The 22,892-nt window shown below is 39.3% G+C and overlaps 1 protein-coding gene across 2 annotated transcripts in view; it reads right to left on the reverse strand.

Moving 5' to 3' along the window:
- Positions 1-11,238, reverse strand: part of LOC138172369 (cytochrome P450 4F3-like) — a 57,612-nt gene extending 46,374 nt beyond the window's left edge. For both annotated transcript variants that reach the window (XM_069102132.1, XM_069102131.1), the window contains exon 1: positions 11,090-11,238. The gene's annotated coding sequence lies outside the window, so the exon portion shown is untranslated. The remainder of the gene's footprint in view (positions 1-11,089) is intronic.
- Between the last annotated feature and the right edge of the window lie 11,654 nt (positions 11,239-22,892).

Consider the following 22,892-nt stretch of genomic DNA (forward strand, 5'->3'; position numbering starts at 1 on the left):
GGTGGGAGAAGAGTGGAAAGGTAGGAGAGGCCCAGGTTAGAGAGGGCTTTAAAGGCCACACAAAACATTTTGTATTTATTCCTGTAGGTACAGATTGACCCTAGAGTTTATTGACCCTTAGAGTTGTCCAAATCTATGTTTGAAGGAGATCATTATGTCAATATCCAATCTGTTCTTGGTCTACCTGGCTACAGCCATCCAGATGCCTATAAATGCTCCCTCCTTCTATCAATACCCAAACCACCTTACTTAGTCTGATACTATCTATTCTGTCTTCACTGCTCTCTTGACTAGGACTTCCCTCTCACCATCCTGCTGAGAAGTATTGAGGAAAAGGAAACAGGTTTGTCTGAGTTGTCAAATTGCTTTTCAAGATTTTTCCAGCATCCCCTCATTGTGCCCTCTGGAGCTTCCGACTAAAAGCCACAGAGATCAAACGGAGGTCCCTTGAGGCTTTGTATTTGGTTTCCTCTGCTTTTCCCTTTCTTTTCCCTGCCACTCTCCTAGTTTTCTCTTGGACATGAATGAGTCATATACAAAAGGATGTGGTTGCTCTTCAGAAAATGATCTTAGCAATATTGTGTGATTATCAACTATGAATGACTTAGCTATTCTCAGCAATGCAAGGATCTAAGACAATTCCGAAGGACTCATGATGAAAAATACTACTCACATCCAGAGAAAGAACCGATGGAGTCTGAATGCAAATCAAAGCATATTATTTTTCCACTATATTTTTCTGCTTTTTTTCCCCCTTGGTCTGTGTCTTTTTTCACAGCTTGACTAATATGTAAATATGCTTTGCATGATTATACATGTATAATCTATGTAAAACTGCTTGCTATCTCAAGGAAGGTGAGGGAGGGACAGAATTTGGAACTCAAAATTTTTTTAAAATGAAGGTTGAAACTATTTTGCATGTAATTGGGAAAAAATAAAATAATGTTTTTTAAAAAGCAGTGGATCTTAGCTTCTACAATAAGTCTCTTGAATATGTTCTGGAAAGTGTACAAGCTGCTCCTTATCTCTGGCTATCATTGATGTTGACCTCTCCATTTGAATGTTTTACCATCTTCAGAAAATCCTTCATTTCTTAGTGGGGTTTGGGATCTTTTTCTTATCTGTTCATTCTCAGTTGGAAGTTTGGTGGCCTATTACATGACATTCAAGTTCAAGACAAGTCTACCCTGGCATCCCCTGAGATCCTGAATGTACCACTGGAAGATTACAGTTTATGCTTGACCACAGTAGGAAGAGTGTGTTTCGAAATGGATAAATTTAGGTTTAATTCCAGGAAATATCTTTCTACCAATTAACAGATATTTAAAAGTAGAATATATTACTTTAGGAGATAGTGGTGTCTTCCAAATAGGAAATTTTAAAGTAAAAATGAATGCCTTCCTCCTCTCATCCTGACAGCCCTAAATTACTTCATATTTACTTCATATGTACTTTGCATCTGTTTATATGTGTCAGTGTTGTTTCCCCTGATAGAATGTTGGGTCTAGCGAAAGCTCCATCCACATACAACAACCAGATGCTTATCTCTTGAAGAAGCCCAACATGGAAATGATCTGAATCAGGATTATGATGAATATAAAATCAAATCTTGATAGACTACTAGCAAATGTCCTTCTACCTTTAGGAAGGCATTGCCTTGAAAGAAGAGAGAAGTCATACTTAGAGGGAGTAGGTTTCAAGCCTACTCTGCCTTCACTAGGGGTCTCAAGAGAAGAGACCATATGTCATTCATCTACCTACATATAATAGACTTGTAATAGCCCTCAAGTGTTCATGAGTCCAGAACTTGGGTTATTGGTCTCTGGGCCTGAGAAGAGCTTTTCCTACATAAATAATAAAAAAGTTGCAATGTGTCAAAGAAAAGTACCTAGACCAGATTCATCAAATATAGCAAGAATTAGAATGTTTGCTCCTTCTCCCTCCCTTTCCAATCTGAATAACTGAGGAAAAGAATATGTGTCTGCTCCCAGGGAATTTTTGGTGAGGATAGTTGTAGCTACTAACAGAGGTATTGGAAAAAAAGTGGAGAAAAGAAGGAAAAGATTTCAGGGAGAAAGCAGCAGCACACAGGAGAGAAGGTACTGCTGGAAGTTTCTCCCACCTTCATGCTGTACCTAATGAATGGCACTCAAAGTTTAGAGAGCTCTATAAAAGGTCAAAGAACCCACTCTAATCTGAGAATCTATGGGGAGGAGAATCTTGCTATAAAACCAGGAGAAATTGGGAGGAAAAAGAGAGAGAAAGAAATGTTACTCCCTCCTTTTCCAACAGTAAGGATTAGAAGAAAACAACCTGGGGAAAGAGGGGCAGGTAAGTTATTTTCTTATTAAAGATATCTATAAGAATATAAAATGCTCCAAATCACTATTGATTAGAGAAATGCAAATCAAGACAACTCTGAGGTACCACATCTCACGGTTCAGATTGGCTAAGATGACAAAACAGGAAAATGATAAATGCTGGAGAAGATGTGGAAAAATTGGAACACTATTGCATCATTGGTGGAATTGTGGACTGATCCAACCATTCTGGAGAGTAATTTGCAACTATGCCCAAAGGGCTATAAAAATGTGCATACTCTTTGACCCAGCAATACCACTTCTAGGGCTGTATCCCAAAGAGATCATACGAGTGAGAGAAGGACCTGTATGCACAAAAAATACTTATAGAAGATCTTTTTGTTGTGGCACAGAAATGGAAATGAAGAGGATGCCCATCAATTGGGGAATGGCTAAACAAGTTGTGTTGCATGAATATAATGAAATACTATTGTGCTATAAGAAATGAGGAGCAGATGGACTTCATAATAACCTGCAGAGACTTATATAAACTGATGCTGAGTGAGGAGAGCAGAACTAGGAGAACTTTGTACACAATTAGAGACACATCATATCTGTGATGACTAACTTTGATAGACTGGGCTCCTCTCAACAATGCAAGGCTATAAGACAACTCCAGAAGACTCATGATGGAAAGGTATATCCACATCCAGAGAAAAGAACTACAGAGTCTGAATGCATATTGAAGCAAAATACTTGCTCTGTCTCTTTTATGTTTTGTTTTGTTTCATTCCTTCTTTCTTTTTGTTCGCTCTATTGGTTATAACTCTTCTTCACAACTTGGCTAATGTTTAATGCTAAAGTATTTGTAGAACTTATATCAGATTGCATGCTGCCATGGGGCTGGGGGGGGGGAGAAAGGGGAGGAGAGAAAGGGGGGAAATTTGGAATTCAGGGGATTGTGGAACTGAATGTTGTAAACTAAAAGTAAATAAATAAATTTAAAAAAAGTGGGGGGGGGAAAGCATTGCCCAATGCAAAGAAAGGTACAAAGATTCACTGAAGAAGACTCCTTAAAAACTAAAATTGGTCAAATGGAAAAGGAGGTACAAAAGCTAAATGAAGAAAACAATTTAAAATTTAGAGTTGGGCAAGCGGCATCTAATCACTCTATGAGACATCAAGAATCAGTCAAACAAAATGAAAAGGATGAAAAAAAAAAGAAAATATATAATACCTCATTGAAAGAACCACTGACCTAGAAGATAGGTGCAAGAAAGATAATTCAAGAATTATTAGACTACCTGAAAGTCATGATCAAAAATAGAGCTTAGACAGAATCTTTCAAGAAATTATCAAGGAAAACTGCTGTGATATCCTAGAACCAGATGGTAAAATAATCATTGAAAGAATCTACTGATAACCTCCTGAAAGAGATCCCAAAATAAAATCTCTAAGGAATTTTATAACCAACTCCCCAAATTATCAGATCAAGGTGAAAATACGACAAGCAGCCAGAAAAAAAACAAACAAACAATTTAAATATCATGGAATCACAGTTAGGATTACATAGCACTTAACAGCTCCTACATTAAAGGATCAGAGGGCTTGGAATATGTTATTCTGGAAAGCAAAAGAGCACAGATTGTAACCAAGAATCAATTACCCAGAAAAATAGAGCATAATCTTTTAGGGGAAAATTTTTGGGACATTCAGGGGCATTCAATGAAAAAGGAGACTTTCAATCATTCGTGATGAAAAATCCAAAGCTGAACAGACAATTTCAGCATCAAATACAAGACTTAAGTGAAGAATAAAAAGGTAAACAGGAAAGAAAAAAATGTTACTCAATAAGATTAAACAGTTTACATCCACATATGGAAAGAAGATAGTTGTAACTCTTGAGAGTTGTATCTTTATTGGGGCAGTCAGAAAGGGGTATACATAGAAAGAAGGTGTGGGTGTAGTAGACTTTGATGAGATGATAAAAAAATTAAAGTTTAAAAAAAGAGATAATAAAATAGATAATAAACAAAATAATAAAAATGAGATAATAAAAAAGTAAGGTTTAAAAAATTTTTTTAAAATACTGGGAAAAGAGGAGGCAGAATAGTGTAAATAAAATCACATGAAGAGGTGCAAAGATCATTACAATAGATAGAAAGAAGGGAGTGGGGGCAAGCATTGTTTGGATCTTTCTCTTATCAGATTTGGCTCAAAGAGGGAAAAATATATACATTCAATTGGTTCCAGAAATCTATCTTACTCTATAAAGAAGTAGAAGGAGAAAGAGGAAAGAAAAGGAAGGGTGAAAGGATAGAAGGAAGAGAAGAAGGTATTGACAAAATAGGAGGGGAAAGGGGAAAGAAGAAGGAGAGGGCAGATTGAGGGAGGCAGTGGTCAGAAGTACAACACTTGTAAAGAGGGAAACAGCAAAAGGAGAGAAGTATAAACAGGGGAAATAGGATGATGAGAAAGATACAGTAGTTATAACTGTGAATGTGAATGGGATGAACTCTCCTGTAAAATGGAATCAAATAGCAGGGTGGATTAAAAACAATATTCCTACAATATGTTGCTTATAAGAAACACATTTGAAGCAGAGAGATACACATAGAGTAAAGGTAAAAGGCTGGAGAAAAACAGATTATGCTTCAGCCAAAGTTTAAAAAAAAAAAGCAAGGATAATGATTCTGATCTCAGACAAAGCAAAAGCAAAAATAGATCTAATTAAAAGAGATAAGGAAGGAAACTACATCTTGCTAAAGGGTAGCATAGACAATGGAGGAATATCATTATTAAACAAATAAGCACCAAATGGCATAGCATGCAAATTCTTAGAGGATCAGTTTAAGTGAGTTGCAGGAAGAAATAGACAGCAAAACTATACTAGTGCTGGATCTCAGTTTCCCCCTCCCAGAGCTAGATGAATCTAAATAAATAAATAAGAATAAGCAATAAAAAGGTTAAGAAAGTGAATAGAATTTTAGAAAAGTTAGATATGGTAGACCTCTGGAGAAAACTGAATGTTGATATAAAGGAATATACCTTTTACTTTTTTCCCAAAAAATTTATTTATTAATTTTTAGTTTTCAACATTCATTTACACAAGATTTTGAGTTCCAAATTTTCTCCCCATCTCTCCCCTACCCCTACCCCAAGATGGTAAGCATAATGATTACTCCTTCCCCCAATCTGCCCTCTCATATATCCCCCCCAGCCCTCCCCTTAACTCTTTCCTTTCTTGTAAGGCAAGGCAGATTTCTATACCCCATTACCTGTATGTCTTATTTCCCAGTTGCATGTAACAATTTTTTTTTTGCCTTTTTTTTTGGAGGGCAATTGGGGTTAAGTAAGTTGCCCAAGGTTAGAAGGTTAGTTTCTTTTGTGTGGGTGTTAAGTGTCTGAGGCCGGAACCAAACTCAGGTCCTCCTGACTCTGGGGATGGTGCTTTACTCACTGCGCCACCTAGCTGCCTCAACAACAATTCTTTTTTAGAATTTGTTTTTAAAACTTTGAATTCCAGATTCCTTTCTTCCCTCCTCACCCACTCCCACTGGGAAGACAAGCAATTCAAAATAAGTTATATATGTGTAGTTATGTAAAATATTTCCATAGTAGTCATGTTATGAAAGACTAACTATATTTCCCTCCATAGTATCCCATCCCCCATTTATTCTATTTTCTCCTTTGACCCTATCCCTTTTCAAAAGTGTTTGCTTCTGACTATCCCTTCCTCCAATCTGCTCTTACTTCTCACCCTCTTATCCCCTTCCCCCCTACTTTCCTGTAAGGTAAGATACCCAGTTAAGTGTGTATGTTATTCCCTACTTAAGACAAATTCAATGAGAATAAGGTTGACTTGGAATATACCTTTTTCTCTGTGGTATATGGCACCTAAACAAAAATTGACCACGTACCAGGGCATAAAAATCTCACAATCAAATGCAGAAAGGCAGAAATATTAAGTGTATCCTTTTCAGATCATGATGCAATAAAAATTACATGTAATAAAGGACTATGAAAAAAACTAAAATTAATTGAAAATAAACAATCTAATCCTAAAGAATGAGTGGATAAAATCATAGAAACAATAACTTCATCTAAGAGAGTGGCCATAATGAGACAACACATCAAAACTTATGGGACGTAGCCAAAGAAATTGATTCATGAATAAAATAGAAAAAGAGAAGATCAGTGAATTGGGCATGCAACTAAAACATCTAGAAAAAAACATATCAAAAATCCTCAATTAAATACTAAATTAGAAATCCTGAAAATAAAGATCAATAAAATGGAAATTAAGAAAATTATCAGACTGATAAATAAAACTAAGGGCTGGTTTTATGAAAAAAAAAAGATAAACCTTTAGTTAATTTGATTTTAAAAAGAAAGAAGAAAATCAAATTACCAGGGTTGAAAATGAAAAAGGTGAATTCACCATCAATGAAGAGGAAATTAAATCAATAATTAGGAATTATTTTGCCTGACTGTATGCCAATAAATCTGACAATCTAAGTGAAATGGATGAATATTTAAAAAATGTAAATTGCCTAGATTAACAGAAGAGAAAATAAAATACTTTACCCTGATTTAGAAAAAGAAATTGAAAAAGGCATCAATGAACTCCCTAAGAAATAATTGCCAAAGCCAGATGGATTTACAGGTGAATTCTATACAGTATTTAAAGAATAATTAATTCCAATACTATATAAATCATTGGGAAAAATAGGCAGAGACACAGTCTTACAAAATTCTTTTTATAACACAAATATAGTGCTGACACCTAAACTGGGAAGAGTGAAAACAGAGAAAGACAATGAAAGTCTAAACTAGGTCTGTATCACAAGGAGTTCATAAAAAGGGAAAAGGACCCATAAGCACAAAAACATTTATAGCAGCTCTTTAGCAAAGAATTAGAAATTGAGGAGAGGTCCATCAGCTGGAGAATGGCTGAACAAGTTGTGGTATATGAATGTAATGGAATAATATTGTTCCATAAGAAATGATGAGGAAAAACCTGGAAAGACTTCCATGAACTGATGCTGAGTTAAATGAGCAGAACCAGGAGAACATTGTACACAGTAAGAGTCACACTGTACGATGACCAACTCAACTTTGATAGACTTAGCTCTTCTCAGCAGTGCAATGATCTAAGACAATTCCAAAAGACTCATGATGGAAAATGCCATCCACATCCAGAGAAAGAACTATGGAGTCTGAATGCAGATCAAAGCATACCATTTTCTTTTGTTTGTTGTTTTATTTCTTTATTGTGGTTTTCCCCTTTAGTTCTGATTCTTCATAACAAGACTAATGTGGAGATACATGTAATATAAGTGGAAATGTATAGTTTATATCAGATTGTAGACCATCTTGAGAAGTGGGTTAGAGGAGGGAAGGGGAAAAATAGACCTCAAAATCCTGTAAAAGTGAGTGTTGAAAACTAAAAATAAATAAATAAATAAACAAAAAAGTAAATGAATGAATAAATAAATAAATAAAATTGAAAATTATACCTACATACCTACATACATACGTACAGATAGATAGATATACCTCCAAGACTTATTGTGGCTTATTTAAATATTTCTATTTGTTATTTTCCCCCTCTTAAAAATGTTACAACAATATAAATGTAAAGAAAAAAAGGAAGTCAAAATTAAACTCTGTGCAATTATAATGGCCAAACTTGGTCTCAGAGAAGTGATATGAGAATCCACCTACCTTCTTGCTTTTTAGAGGTTGGGGAGCAAAGATGTTGATATATTGCTTAGTTTTTCTCCATGGTACTTTTTTTCTTTGTTATAAGTAATGGTTCTTTGGGTGACCATGGGAGATTAAGTGGGAAGTTGATAACAGGCTTCCCCCACCCTTGAGTTTCTGGGGAGGGAGTAAGGAGGGGAGGGAGGGAAGGCAAAAGAAAAAAAGCATTTAGTAAGTGCCAGGCATTGTGGTTTATAAATGCTTCATAAATTTCTTATGTGATGCTCACAAGAACCTTGACATGAAGGTGCATTATCACATCCATTTTATAGGTGAATAAACTGATCTTAGAAGTTAAATGACTTGCCCAGAGTCACACAGGCAGCAAGTATCAAAGGCCAGATTTGAACTCAGGTCTTCTAGGGTTAGTTCTCTATTTACTGTGCCCTTTAAAAATTGCTTCTGACAGATGTGAGTCCACAGTAAAATAAATCTGTGATATTCTCTCCATGACCCCTCCTCCTTCCCACAGACCTTTGTGTCATGAGATAGTCTTTTACCAAAGTTCATTAGAGATATTAAGAAATAAGGACTTTTAGAATTAAAAGTTTTATAAAGACTGGTAGAATCACCTATAGATCCATGCCTGGTAAATACTGCTTAGCTAGAGGGGAATAGAAAGAGTCATAAACTTTCATATTAGGAGGGCAGTCAAAGGTTGGATAAGGAGTGTAAGTAAAATAGAAAAGAAATAGCTCACCAAATGCCCAATAGAATGTTAATGGATCTCCTGTCTCTCCCTGCTTCCTCCTGGGGCTCCTCCATCTATCAAAAGGCCTCCCCCTCAGACAGGTGCTGGGATCCCTGCATCCCCCAAATGACTTTGCTCCTCTCTGCCCACCTCCTTGGTCTCTGATCAGGATTGCCAGTGTCATGGAAGGCCCTATCCCTATCTCTTGCATCTCTACAAGGGGCCTTCATCTTCATACCCCATCTTTCCCATTTCCTATTCCAACATTTATCATGGTACAATGGAGAGAGATTCTTTCAAATCCTATCTGAGCAGTTTACTATGTGTGTGACCTCAGGCAGTTAATCAAAGAGCATTTATTAGGCACAACTAATGAAGCATATTATTAGGGGCACCAAGACCCGCCTTTAAAGAATGTATATACTTTTGGGGAAATAACACACATATGCAAAAAAAACTGTGTATAACATATGTGATGTATCCATGCAAAACATATACACATGTATAGATGTATGTATATATATGCACATATGTATAGGAACATGTGTGCACTCACATATGCTTATATACATAGTATATTATAAAGGAAAAGTATATATATGTTTATATATGTATCTAGATTTACAGTATGTGTATTATATATACAAATAGAAAATGTATATATGTATATATATGTAAATATAGGATTATTTGAGAGGGAGGATGCTCACCAGGAGGAGTCAGGAAAGATTTTATGTAGGAGGTGCTGTTTGAACTGAGTTTTGAAGGAAACTAGGGTTTCTCTTAGAACTACCGTGTTTCCCCAATAATAAGACACTGTCTTATTAATTTTTTTGGACAGAAAAACACCAGAGGGCTTATTTTCAGGGGAGGGCTTATTTTAATGAACATTGACAGAAATTTTAATAAACAGGTAAATGTGAACAAAAAAATGTACCTTTATTCAATAATGAATTCAATAAAGAACAGGATGATGCGCTCACTGCTGCAGCTCTGATTGGATGCAGCTCGGAGCGCGGCGTGCGTTTCACCTGGGGGGGGGGGAATGGTGCATACAGAGGGTACCGTAATGTAGCGTGTAGAACAGGGGATCACCTTCACTACAGTAGCAATCTCAATAGGGCTTATTTTGGGGGGAGGGCTTATTTTAGAGGAATCTTACACAGTAAGGGGAGGGCTTATTTTCGGGATAGGTCTTATTATCGGGGAAACACGGTAGAGGTGATGGTGGGGTGGGGTGTGGCGCAGGGTTCCAAGAATGTGGCACATACAGCCTTGAGATGCAAAGGCACAGACATGGGAAATGGAAGGTTATAAGTCAATTGAATACTCTGTGCCTCAGTTTCCTTGTCTATAAGAGGAGGGGATGGATGGGCAGCCTTTGAGTCCTCTTTCAGCTGTTGACCTATGATCCTCTGACCCTCCATCCTGTCTCCCCTCAATTACATTCATTAGCAGGATAGAGAGAGGTGGGGGAGAGAAGAGGAGAAAATGAGGGAGAGACAGGGGGAGACAGAGAGAGATGAAGAGAGACAGAGAGACTAACTGGAGTCTTACAATACCCCAAGGAGGTTAGGTACTATCAATATTTTTATTTTCCTTTTAGAGAGAAGGAAACTGAGGCTCACAGAGGTTGAGACTTATCCAAATGTACACAACCAGTGAGCAGCAGCAACAGCAGCAGCTGGATTTACACCTGTCTTTCCTGATTCTGAATTTAGGCCCCTTTACTCTAGCCAAGGTGCTAAACTCTCCTTAAGGACCCTCTGGCAACATGGACTCTGATTCACTCAGATAACCAGGAAATGCCTTCAAGGATAACTTCCTCTGGAGACTGGGGATTCTGAGACTGCAAAGGGAAATAGTCTTCTTCTGGGTAAGACATGGAGTCTCTCCCTATTTCCAGCCACTTTTTTCTTCCTCATCTCAGCTGGCCCCTGTCCAGCACAGATCTTCAGAACTGAGTAAAAAATCACACAAGAATGATAACAAAACACCGACTCAGCAGAACTAGGTCCCGGATGGGGGCAGGGTATCAGGGAAAGAATGGGCCCTGTGTTGAACTTGTAGTCAAGACTGTTTGCAGGGAGAATTACCAGAGCTCTGCTTTTCTCCCATCTTCCAACCTTTTTTCCCACCTCCTGGGTCCTCTGCCTCTCCCTGTCTCCCAACTTTCCAGCTTCCTCTTTGTTCTCTTTTGTGTCCTGTCTCCTCCTATTTCAGTGCACCACCCAGTCACCACCCCTCCCCTATGATCCTACTCTTAGCCCCAAGCGGCCCAGATGAGATACTCCCTCTCCAGTCCCCATTTGGAGTCTTTTCCCAACTGTACCTGGTAAATTCTCTTCTGAGGAACTCTGAGAGTTCTGGATGTCCCTGTTTTGATGTCTTAGGATCCCACCTCCTGCTCACTGTAACCCAAAACTGAGGAAAGTGTTCTATAATCCTCTTTCCCCCTCCTAACAACTTCTCTTTCTCTTAGACTCCACCTTTGCAGGAAAAAAAAGACAGAAAAAGCCTGAATGAGTCACTGGAAACTGATTGGAGCCAAGAAAGGGGAGGGTTGGGGCCAGAGTCAGAAAAAAAGAGGAGCCAGTTTAATGAGAAGAGACTGAGCAGTAGGTGAAAGGGTAGGAGAATTAACAACCCAGGCCCTCAAAGTCACTCTCTCCACTGACTTCCAGAGCTCCCTCCCACACTTCCTTCTGATTTCTTTCCTCCTCTTTTTCTCTTCCTCCCCTCCCCCCATCCTGTCCTTATCGTGCATACGAAGAGTCCCTACAACATTCTAACCATTCCTATTCTGTTCTTCTATTCCCCTTCAGATTCTCCTCTCCTCCTTTGCCATCCTTCCACTTTTTTCCTCTTCTTCCCTCCCCCTCTGCTGTTCCTCACACCTTGATCACTTGTCTTCCCTTTCTGTCCTTGAATACTTTTTCCTCTGAATCATCTTCCCCGGTTCCCCCTTCCTCTCTCACTGTCCCATCTGGGCAGATTGGAAAGCAGCCTCCAGGGACAGTTTTCTTCATTCACTCTTTCCCAGACCTCAGTAATTCCAAGGACAGGGCAGCAGTTTGTTGGGTACCACGTAATAAGAAGGATTCTGGGCACCAATCCAATTGCCCTGGCACCAGTTTTACATTAAAGGGCAGAGTCTGCCCATTTGGGCAATATCCACTCAGTCACTGACTCCTATCTCCCATACCCATCCGATTATTTCCCTCCCCACAACCACACCCTAGTTTAGACCTTAATTGCTTTTCCCTTGGAATATTATGACAATATCCTATCCGTCCTGCACATGTTACCTGCCATCTTCACTGAGTCACAGAATATCGGAGCTGGGAGGGATTTTAAGGTTCTTTTAGTCTAATCCTTTCATTTTACACATGGGAAAACTTGGGCCTGGGTGTAATAGCAAGCACCCTAGCACACTCAGGATGGCTGGCTAGTACAGGTTCTTTGATCTGCTTTGATAAAGGAAAGGCAGCTTTAAAGGGGTTAATGATCTTACTTTAATAAAGAAGTGAGTATACAAGAAAGACAGTTAAGTAAAAAATACAAGCAGAGAAATTAGAACAAAGAACAAAAAAAGAACAAAGACAGGGCTTCAGCTGTCTGAATAAAGCAAGATTGCTATACATACATCCCTGAAATGAGGGAGCACAGACCATCTGAGTAGTCAGTCACTGAACATATGGTTCCTTGCTCTGAGGAGAAAGACAATTTTGTTTCTTCTTTCTCAGCTGTATTTATTCTCCCCTGATATATACATTGTAGGTTCTTGACAAGAATTGGAATACATTTAATGAAGATCAACGATCAGCAACATTGGTGTAAAAGGGGACTGGTCAATGGAAGCACAATCCTTAGTGCGTGCACAGTATTCTCTGCTTGTATAGTCTTGGCGTGACTATATAGGTTCTGGTGAAGTGTAAGGGCAGCGCGCTCTGGCCCTGATTATCAGTATGCTCTGGTATTCCTGTTTCCTTTTGGATTATTGTATGTTGATAAAAAATCTTTTCATTGACGATTGAACCAGAATTGAGTGTGCTGTGCACGTAAAGCTCAAAAAGAGGTACTCAACCAGCCTCTCTGTCTGTCTCTTTCTCTCTTTCTGGTTCTGGCTCTGTCTTTCTGGCTGTGTGTGTGTGTGTGTGTGTGTCTGTCTGTCTGTCTGTCTGTCTGTCTCTGACTGTCTGTTTCCCCCTCTGTGTCTCTGTCTCTTTCTCTCTCTGTCTTTTTCTGTCTCTGAGTCTCTTTTTGTATAAGGAGAAAGAGATGCTGTTAGCTTGCAGACGGGGTAAACCCTTCTCAGACTGATCACCATGTGGCCTTATACATATAGCAATTTAGCTCCTTCCTCTTTTGTACTTATTCTTCCCTGATTTTACATGAAAGAGTATTGGAGATAAAATGATGTTATGAGCTTTGACAGGTAACAAGGCACCAGAAGTTCAGAAGGTAGACAGACTCCAGGGTAGAAGTATTCCAAACCTGCAGCTTCTGAATACAGCCCTGAAGAGCTACTTGTTCATTCCAGCAGAGCAGGAACTCAGAAACAAACCTCTGTGCCATATACTACAAACAAAGTAGGAACTTGTACACCAGCTGTAACACATCCAGAAATGAGAGGATGCTTTGTAGGTATCACTTGAAGTTTAAGCCCATTCTTCTTAGGGACTGATATGGTAGAGGATCATGTGTCCCAGTCTGTAGTTGGGGGTGGGGAATTATCCTGTAACATCTACTTTAAGTTCAAATCTGCTCTCTCTAGGGGCCAAGGTATGCTCTGGTGTGAGGGCATTTGGGGGGTACTTTGGTTCTTGCTATTATATGTGTGTGTACATACACATACATACATACACATACATATTTTGGGAAGCTGGGTGGTGCAGTGGATAGAGGGCAGAGTCTGGAGTCAGGAAGATCTGAGTTCAGATCCAGGTTCAGACAATGACTAGCTGTGTGACCCTGGGACAAATCACTTTACTTTATTTGCCTCAGTTCCTCATCTGTCAAATGAGCTAGAAATGGTCAACTGCTCCAAAATCTTTGCCAAGAACCCCCCCCCCCCAAAAGGGTCACCAAGAGTTGGACATGAATGAAAAAGACTGAACCACAACTCAGGTGAGACACTGATCCTTCAGATAACCACCTTGGAAATTCAAATCCTAGGACTGTCCTGCTATACAGGACAGCACCAGATATGCCTAGGAAATAGGACAAGGAAAGCCTAGCATAACCTAGGTTCCAGGTTTGGTGAATGACTTCTTAGGGAACCATTAATTCTCCTGTGGTAGCCTAAAGCTCATTTCATTTGAAACCCTGACACTCCTCCACTGACTCAATCTCAGAGCTATTTTTCTAGAGGTTTCTTCAAGAGATCTGATTGTATCCTCATCTTTTGGGTGTTAGAGGAAGAGGGAGAAAAGTATGTACATATGTGTATGTGCATGTGCATAGATATATAATTTTATTTGTCTCTGTGTATATATACATGTGTATATATAGTAGATACATATCTATGTATGTGTACACATATATATGTACACACACATATATATATGTATATATATGCCATCTTTATCTAGATCAAGTTCCGTCAATATCTCCAGAGTTTCTTCCCCCAACTCTTTTTTTTTTAAGCAATCGGGGTTAAGTAACTTGCTCAAGGTTACACGGCTAGTTATTTCTGGGTGTGGTGCTGAGTGTCTGAGCCGGAGATTTGATCTCTAGGTCATCCCGACACCGGAGCTGGTGCTCTTACTAGCTGAACCACCTGGCCGCCCCTCCCCCAACTCTTCTTAAAGAGTGATTTTGATTCTTTTAATTTTTGCATTTTTTTTTATTTTTTAAACTTAAATGCAAAATGAGAAAAGAGAAAAACTATTTCTGTGTGCACAGTGGAACATAAGACAGGATTCAATATAAAATAATACATTTCCATTTCAAGAAAACCTGTACAATAAATACTACCCATTGTTTTCTTTTGTCTTTTTGCTTTTTGGAGGGGGGAGGGCAGAGCAATTGGGGTTAAGTGACTTGTCCAAGGTCACATGGCTAGTTTTGTGCTAAGTGTCTGAGGTCAGATTTGAACTCAGGTCTTCCTGACTCCAGGGCCTGTACTCTATTCACTGCACCACCTAGCCACCCCACTACTCATTGTTTTCAAAGCTACCTTGCTTTTCTTTGCACCCTTCTAGGTTTTCTTTTGTTCTCTGCAGCACATTTTTTTTATTTTATTTTTTTCTCCTTCCCTCCCTGACAAAGAAACGTACATTTAAACTTGGAGACAAATATATATACATACACATATACATACATACATACACACAGCAATGCAATATTCACAATGCCTATGGCAACTATAAATATGCTCATGTGGTTATTAATCACAAAATATACCAGGCTGTCTACATGGGGGATAAAGCTAGAACATTTATTAAAATACCAGAAAACTTGAGTCCCAAAACCAGAAAGTCAAAGCCATCACAGTAGTTGCAAAATTGTCACACGTAGTTAATGTAGTAAGCACCCAAATTCTCAAGCCTTTAAAACAGAACAGGCTACCTCAGGCAAAGATCCTCCTCTCCCCAGTCACAGTAACTACTCAGCATCCAAAAAGTGTGCTCCCAGCAGCTCCAGCCTCCCCCAGTTCCAGTCCCTGGCAGTCCTCAGCATAAATTCTGGCTGGCTCAAAAAAAAGGGGGTTCCCGCCTCCACCTCCACCTCGGCCACTATCACTACTGTGGCCACTGCCTCTGCCAGTCACTGCAGGAACTCTAGCTTGGCTTCCACTTCCTCTTGCCCCACCCCTTCCTGCTAAGTCAGCATGTCCACCAGGCATGGAAGATCTTTAAATCCCGTAACTCTGTAATGGGAATGTAAATTTTTAAGATCTTCCCTGCCCCTAGGCTTAAGTGCACCTGGAGCCTGCAGTGAGGCTTTTTTCTTAGGAGATACTTTGAATCTCCTAAGGGGGCGGTGGGTCAAGAAGGTTGTGACATTCTCTGAGCCAGGAGAAGGCTATATAAACTCTGTTGTGAGGCTTTGTTTTGGGGCTCACTTTGAAAAGTGTTGTGTGATTTGACCAGATGAGACTCTGGGCAGCTGTTGAGCCCCCTGGCTTTGAAAAACCCAGATGTTGATGCTTCCCTCTCTGGAAACTGTGATTTGGTATGGATGTAATGGCTGGACAGTTTGGAGGCCTGTCTGTTGAAATGTTCTTGTAACTTATGCTTGTAACTTCTGTATATTCTGAAGTTCAGGGTACTGACCTTTTCCCCCTGAACTAGGTAAACAATATATGTTTGATTGATTAAAGTAAGCTTGTTAACCCATTTTGAGTTGCTTTCCTTTAGCAAAACAGATCTAAGAACCTGTATTGGCAGCCACCTTGGGGACACTGGGATGCTTGATGCTACAAACCCTTACACACATATATACATACACACATAAATGTATACATAGATATCTATAAGCATATATACACAGAAATACTCATATACACACATATGGCCATAATATACCTATTTCCACTTGTCATGTTGATGGAATCTTAATAAAGCTGTTCCCAGCCCCAATATTCTAACTTTTTTATGAGTCTCACTGAACAGCAGACATGTCCTGATTTGATCACACAATCTGACTTTAACCACATCACAGGCACACAGACTCAATATAGCCACTGCCCCTAGCTAACCACTGCCCCAAGATCCATTTCACATATTTGAAGAGGTGTGTTCTTGTACTCAACCACAATCACATCATCCATTTAGGCCAAAACAGGACCACAATATCTAGCTATCCATCTTGACCAGACAGGACCCCAATAGCTAGCCAATCAGAAAGCAGCATGACCAAGGATGTTTGATCACCAAGCCATAGAAAGGATCCCTCCACATTACTTAATCCCTTAACAAATCCTTTCTACATTTTTAATATTCATAATTTCTGTTGTGTAATTAGCATCATCACACAAAATATTTGCTTCTGCTCTCTTACTAAATTTCTGGTTCCTCTTGGATTCTAGCCCACTTCTGAGGGGCATCAATCCTCAATTAAATACCTCTACTTGGATTAGAGGTGGTCTTACTCTGAATTCTTTGAGATGGTGCTGTCACAACACACCATGAAACCTCAAACATCTTTTTCTCCAAAAATGGATAGCATCTTACTTCATAAATCCAAGTCTTTCCATGTTGCCCTAAACCAACCAGCTTATCATTTCCTACACCAGAGAAATATAGCAATACAATCACATCCTATCTGACTGTCAATTAAAGTTTTTCCCCAATTTTCTGCATTCTTTCTATTCTTGTCTACTTTGGTTTTATTTTTACAAGAAATTTTTATATTTAAAATAATCAGAATTATTCATTTTACCCTGTAGCAATGCTTCCACCTTATAATATAGTTTAAGGTCAGGGACTGCTAAATATCCTTCCTTTACAAATTTTTCCCCTGGTTTCTTTGACATTACTGACCTTTTGTTCCTCTTAATGAACTTTACTATTATGTTTTCTAACTCAGTGAAATATTTTTTTTGGTAATTTAATTGGGGTGGCATTTAATAAATAGATTAGATAGCTAAAAATGTCATTTTTAAAATGTTGGCTTTACATACCCATGAACAATAAATATACCAATATTTAAATCTGACTTTATTTGTATGAAAAGTGTTTTATGGGGGGCAGAGCCAAGATGGTGGCATAGAAGCAAGAAAAGTCCATGAGTTCCCCCCATAACCACCTCAAATACTTATAAAATATGACTCTAAACAAATTTTAGAGCTACAGAACCCACAATGTGACAGAGAGAAACAAATATCCTGTTGAAGGCAGCCTAGCAGGTGGACAGGAAGGGTCCATTGCAGCACACTGGGAGCCAAGCCCAGCCCACTTGAGCCCATGTCTTTAGCCCCAGTGTGGCTCTGACCAGCAGTAGCTGGAGGTGACTTTGGGAAAGTGGATCACCAGAATCTGTGGCAGTTTCCAGAAATATCAACCCATAAATGCCAAAGACAAAGTAAAAGGTTAGTGTAGAACTCTGTTGGAACTGAGGGGAGACAGAGTGCGGTCCAGCTGCTGCTCCCAGAGTGAGAAGTGGTGGAGGTGTGGCAGCCCTGCAGCCACCTCCATGTGGCTGCTTCAGAGTTCCTGGCCTACAGATTGTAGGGGGGCCAACCGACCATTCAGAGGGTAAGCTCTCTTGCTTTAACCTTCCTGGATCTGGATCATTGTGTTGGGTGGTAGTCCTGAGGTGTGTGTCCAGCAAGCCAGAGCTAGTGGGGGCTGTAGAGACAGCACCCTTCTAATAGCTCTGGCAGGTGTAAAAATCCCAGCAATTTGGGACAAAGCTCTCCCCTCTCAAACCAGAGTTCTACTGTGGCAAAGAGCTCAAAAGTCAAGTAATTGAGAGGCAACATGAGCAAGCAAAGGAAGCAAAGCAAGCACAGCAATCAAACTTTAGATTCCTTTTTGAGGGACAAAAAGGACCAAAGCCCAAGATCACACCATAGAAGCAGGAAAAATCTGTGTGCTCCCTCCACAAACACCTCAAATACCTATAACAATGACTCTAAACAAACTTTAGGGCTACAGAAACCACAAAGTGACAGAGAGAAACAAATTTCTCACTGAAGGTAGCCTCGCAGGCAGACAGGAAGGGTCCATTGCAGCACACTAGATGCAGAGCCCATCCCTGCCAGAGTCCACAATTTTAGCCTTAGGGTATCCACAACAATTCCTGGCTGGAGGAACATCGGGAGAGTAGATCACCAGCAGCTGTGATGGTTTCCAGAATTATCAACCCATAAACGCCAAAAACAAAGTGAGAGGTCAGTGTAGACTTTGGGAACAGGGAGTCTGGGAGTGCAGTCCAGCCTCTGCCTCCAGAGGGAGAAGAAGCTGAGGCACGGCAGCCATGCAGCCATGTGGCTGCTTCAGAGCTCCTAGCCTGAAGATTGTAGGGGGACCAAGCAACCATTCTGAGGGGGTAATCACTCTTGCTTTAACCTAGTTGGATCTGGATTGCTGTCTAGGGTGGAAGTCCTGGGGTGTGTGACCAGTGAGCCAGAGCATGTGGAAGCTTCAGAGAGAGCAGCCAACTAATAGCTCCAGTAGCTGTGAAAACCCCAGTGATCTGGGACAAAGATCTCTCTGGAGGAAGAGTTCTACTGTGGCAAAAAGCTCAAAAGTCAAGTAATTGAGTGGCAAAATGAGTGAAAAAAAAGAAGCAAAGCAAGCAGAGCAATTCAACTTTGGATTTCTTTTTTGGAGACAAAAAGGATCAAAGCATGGAACAGGAGGGAGACAACTAAGTCAGAACTCCTGCACCAAAAGCTTCCAGAAATCATCCTTCAAGAAATTCTCAAGGGGGGCGGCCAGGTAGCACAGCAAGTAAGAGCACTGGCTCCAGTGTTGAGAAGACCTGGAGATCGAATCCTGGGCTCAGACACTCAGCACCACACCCAGAAATAACTGGCCGTGTAACCTTGAGCAAGTTACTTAACCCTGATTGCTTAAAAAAAAAAAAAAAAAGAAATTCTCAAGGAAAATTGCCCTGATATTCTAAAACCAGAGGGCAAAATAGAAATGGAAAGAATTCACTGATTGCCTCTTGAAAAAGATCCCCAAAAGAAAACTCCTAGGAATATTATAGCCAGATTCCAGAGTTCCCAGGTGAAAGAGGAAATATTACAAGCAGTCAGGAAGAAACAATTTTAGTATTGTGGAAACACAATCAGGATAACACAAGATCTAGCAGCTTCCACATTAAGGGGTCAAAGGTCTTAGAATATGATATTCTGGAAGTCAAATGAGATAGGATTAAAACCAAGAGTCTCCTACCCAGCAAAACTGAGCACAATGCTTCAAGCGAAAATATGGTTATTCAATGAAATAGAGGACTTTCAAACATTCTTGAAAAACCAGAGATGAACAGAAAATATGACTTTCAATTACAAGAAGCAAGAGAAGCATGAGAAGGTAAACAGGAAAAAGAAATCATAAGGAATTTATTAAAGTTGAACTATTTACATTCCTATATGGAAAAATGATAATTGTAACTCATGAGACTTTTCTCAGTATGAGGATAGTTGAAGGAAATATATATGTATATGTGTGTGTATACATACATTTATATGTTTATATAGGAGGGTGTATGTGTGTATAAATACATATGTGAATGTGTGTATATATGTGTACATGTATATGTAGACAGAGGGCACAGGATTAATTGAATAGGAAGGGATGATATCTAAAAAATAAAATTAAGAGGTGAGAGGGGAATATAATGAGAGAAGGAGACAGGGAGAGATAGAATAGGGTAAATTATCTCATATAAAAGAGGCAAAACCATTACAATGGAGGGGAAGAGCAAGAAGGTGAAAGGGAATGGGTCAACCTTACTCTCATTGAATTTGGCTTAAGGAGGAAATAACATACACACTCAATTGAGTATCTTACCTTACAGGAGAATAAGGGGGAAGGGAATAAGAGTGGAGATCATAAAAGAGAGGGAAGAATGGGGGGGGGAGGGTAGTTAGAAGTACACACTTTTGAAAAGGGGCAGGGTAAAAAGAGAAAATAGAATAAGTGGGGGGAAGGATAGGATGGAGGGAAATATAGTTAATCAACATACATAATATATTAATATAGTTAAACAACATATCTACTATGGAAACATTTTGTGTAACTAACGTGTACAACCTATATTAAATCACATCTTCCCAGTAGGGGTAGGTGACAAGGGAATAAGGGAAAGAATATGGAAATCAAAGTTTTAAAAATAAATGCTAAAAAAAAAAAGATTTAAAAAATTGTGTTGGGGTTTTTTTTACATGCAACTGGGAAATAAGATATACAGTCAGTGTGTATAGAAATCCATCTTGTCCTGCTAGAAAGTCAGAGGGAGTATTGGAGAGGATGTAAGAGAGAAGGGGAAGAGGTATTCAGTAGGATCACTGAATTTTGGGGTGGGAGCTAAAGGAAAGATGGGGAGTGTGAGGGATGACTTGCAGTGAAGTTTCTCCATTCTGAACATCCTATATACGTTTTTATTACTTCCTTATATTTTGTAACTAAGTTCAATATTGCTTCCATGCATATATATATGTAAGTCATATATACATATATGTAAGTCATTGTGTATTTCAAGGTAATATAATAGCTACTTAGTATTAATACAATTGATTGGATTAACTATTGAGACCAAATTAAAAGTGTTTTTAGTTTGGGGAAAGGAATAGTAGTTGAGAGGTAGCAAAGGGTTAAGTTTCTATAGAACTGCAAGAATTGCTGAAATAAGACTAGTGATAAAAAGCATCAGACAGTAGCCTTGGGAAGAAGCTTGAGTTCCCAGAGAACTCCTAGATAGTACTAAAACTGAAGTAATGCTGGCAGCAGCAGGTGGATTTGACCAATCAGAAAGTAGACAGTGACCTTGGGACACTCAGGCCCAGATAAGGACACATCTAGGTTCGACTGAAGGGGGTTCAACATCCTGAGGTTGTTACTGCGCTTGCGTAGTGGACCTCATGTATTCAAATGGATGTTATCTAACAAAATTAGAGCCTCATTAGTAATAATTAGGTTAATGTTTGGGAAGGGCGGGTAATCCTTGCTTGTTTAACCTACTTTCTGCTTTTGTACCTTGGCTTCCTCTCTTGGTGCTGTCCTAGAGACTGGACCCCCGACTTCTTGCGAAATTCTAATAAAACTACCTTCACTTTGAGAGGTGTCTGAATAGTCAATTTGGGTCAGGGTCTCCACACCCCACACAGGGAGAAAATTTGTAACTCAAAATCTTGTGGAAATGAATGTTCAAAACTAAAAATAAGCAAATTTTTAAAATTAAATAAAATACTCCAAACACAAAAAAATAATGTGATTCAGAAAGTCCAAACTCCCCAAACAAACTGTTCACTTGTGGAGGGATTCAAGAGAGCAGGAGTCAGCAGAATTTCATGTTTACTGTTCGTTAGCTGCGACCTGCAATTGGTGTAGGGCAAAAGGTTGTCCTCAGGTCTTGTAAAGTAATTCAGAAAGTCATAAATACACATATGCGAGAGAGCTCATACATAGAATGGAACAGGCATCACATAGTCCCAGGGAAATTCCAGAGACAAGTGCCCCATGGTGGCCCTCTTATCACAGACTGAGTACAAAGGGAGCGATTAAGAAACTCCAGCCTATCCAGGGAAAGGTTGGTTGGGGGTGAAGTTGGTATCAGAAGACATACTTATTCACTCTGAGCTAACAGAGGCAATCCCAGTGAACAATGCCATTAGTCATGCTCTAGTTTTATTAGTGAGAAACACAACAGTGCTGGAGTGGTAGAGAAGGAATCTGCCTCCCTGGAGAGACACCAGTCTTCTACCTGAGAATTTTATGCTGGGTTCCTCACTTCAGTCCTCTGTCCTTGAGATCCCAGCAGCCAATGGTGAAGACTTGGACCTTGATGTCTTTCTTAAATATCTGGTATAGAAGAAGAAGCATAACCAATGTTCCTGGGCCATGGAGCAGTGTAAAGAATTTTTGTTTGTTAATCTGGATAGATTGCTTAAAATGCCAGGCCTGGATTTAGGAAGATCATAGTTTATATCCAGCCTTAGACAATTATTTACTGTCTGACCAAATGCTTTTCTGTTTTCCCAGCAATTTTTATGAAATAGTGAGTTTTTATGCCAAAATCTTAGATATTTGGGTTCATCAAACACTAGATTACTAAAGCAGTTTGCTAATGTGGATCATATACCTAATCTATTTCAGTGATCAACTACTCTACTTTTTTTAGCTCATACCAGATTGTTTTGATGATTACTGTCTTATAATACAGTTTAAGATCTCGTACTCTTAGTCAAGTCACTTTACCCTGTTTACCTGAGTTTCCTCATTTATAAAATGAACAGAGAAAGAAAATGGCAAATCAGTCCAGTATCTTTGCCAACAAAACTCCCAAAAGGGGTCACAAAGAATCAGCCATGACTGAAAACAACTAAACAACAAACATTTTTGGGCAGCTAGGTGCCATGGTGGATAGAATACCAGACATGGAGTCAGAAAGACTCATCTTTCTGAGCTCAAATCTGGCCTCAGACACTTATTAACTGTGCAACCCTGGGCAAATTA

This window comes from Petaurus breviceps, unplaced genomic scaffold (genome assembly GCF_028583685.1).
Source record: "Petaurus breviceps papuanus isolate PSGF00001 unplaced genomic scaffold, PetGlider_PUasm1.0 523, whole genome shotgun sequence".
In the NCBI taxonomy this organism is placed as follows: Eukaryota; Metazoa; Chordata; class Mammalia; order Diprotodontia; family Petauridae; genus Petaurus; species Petaurus breviceps.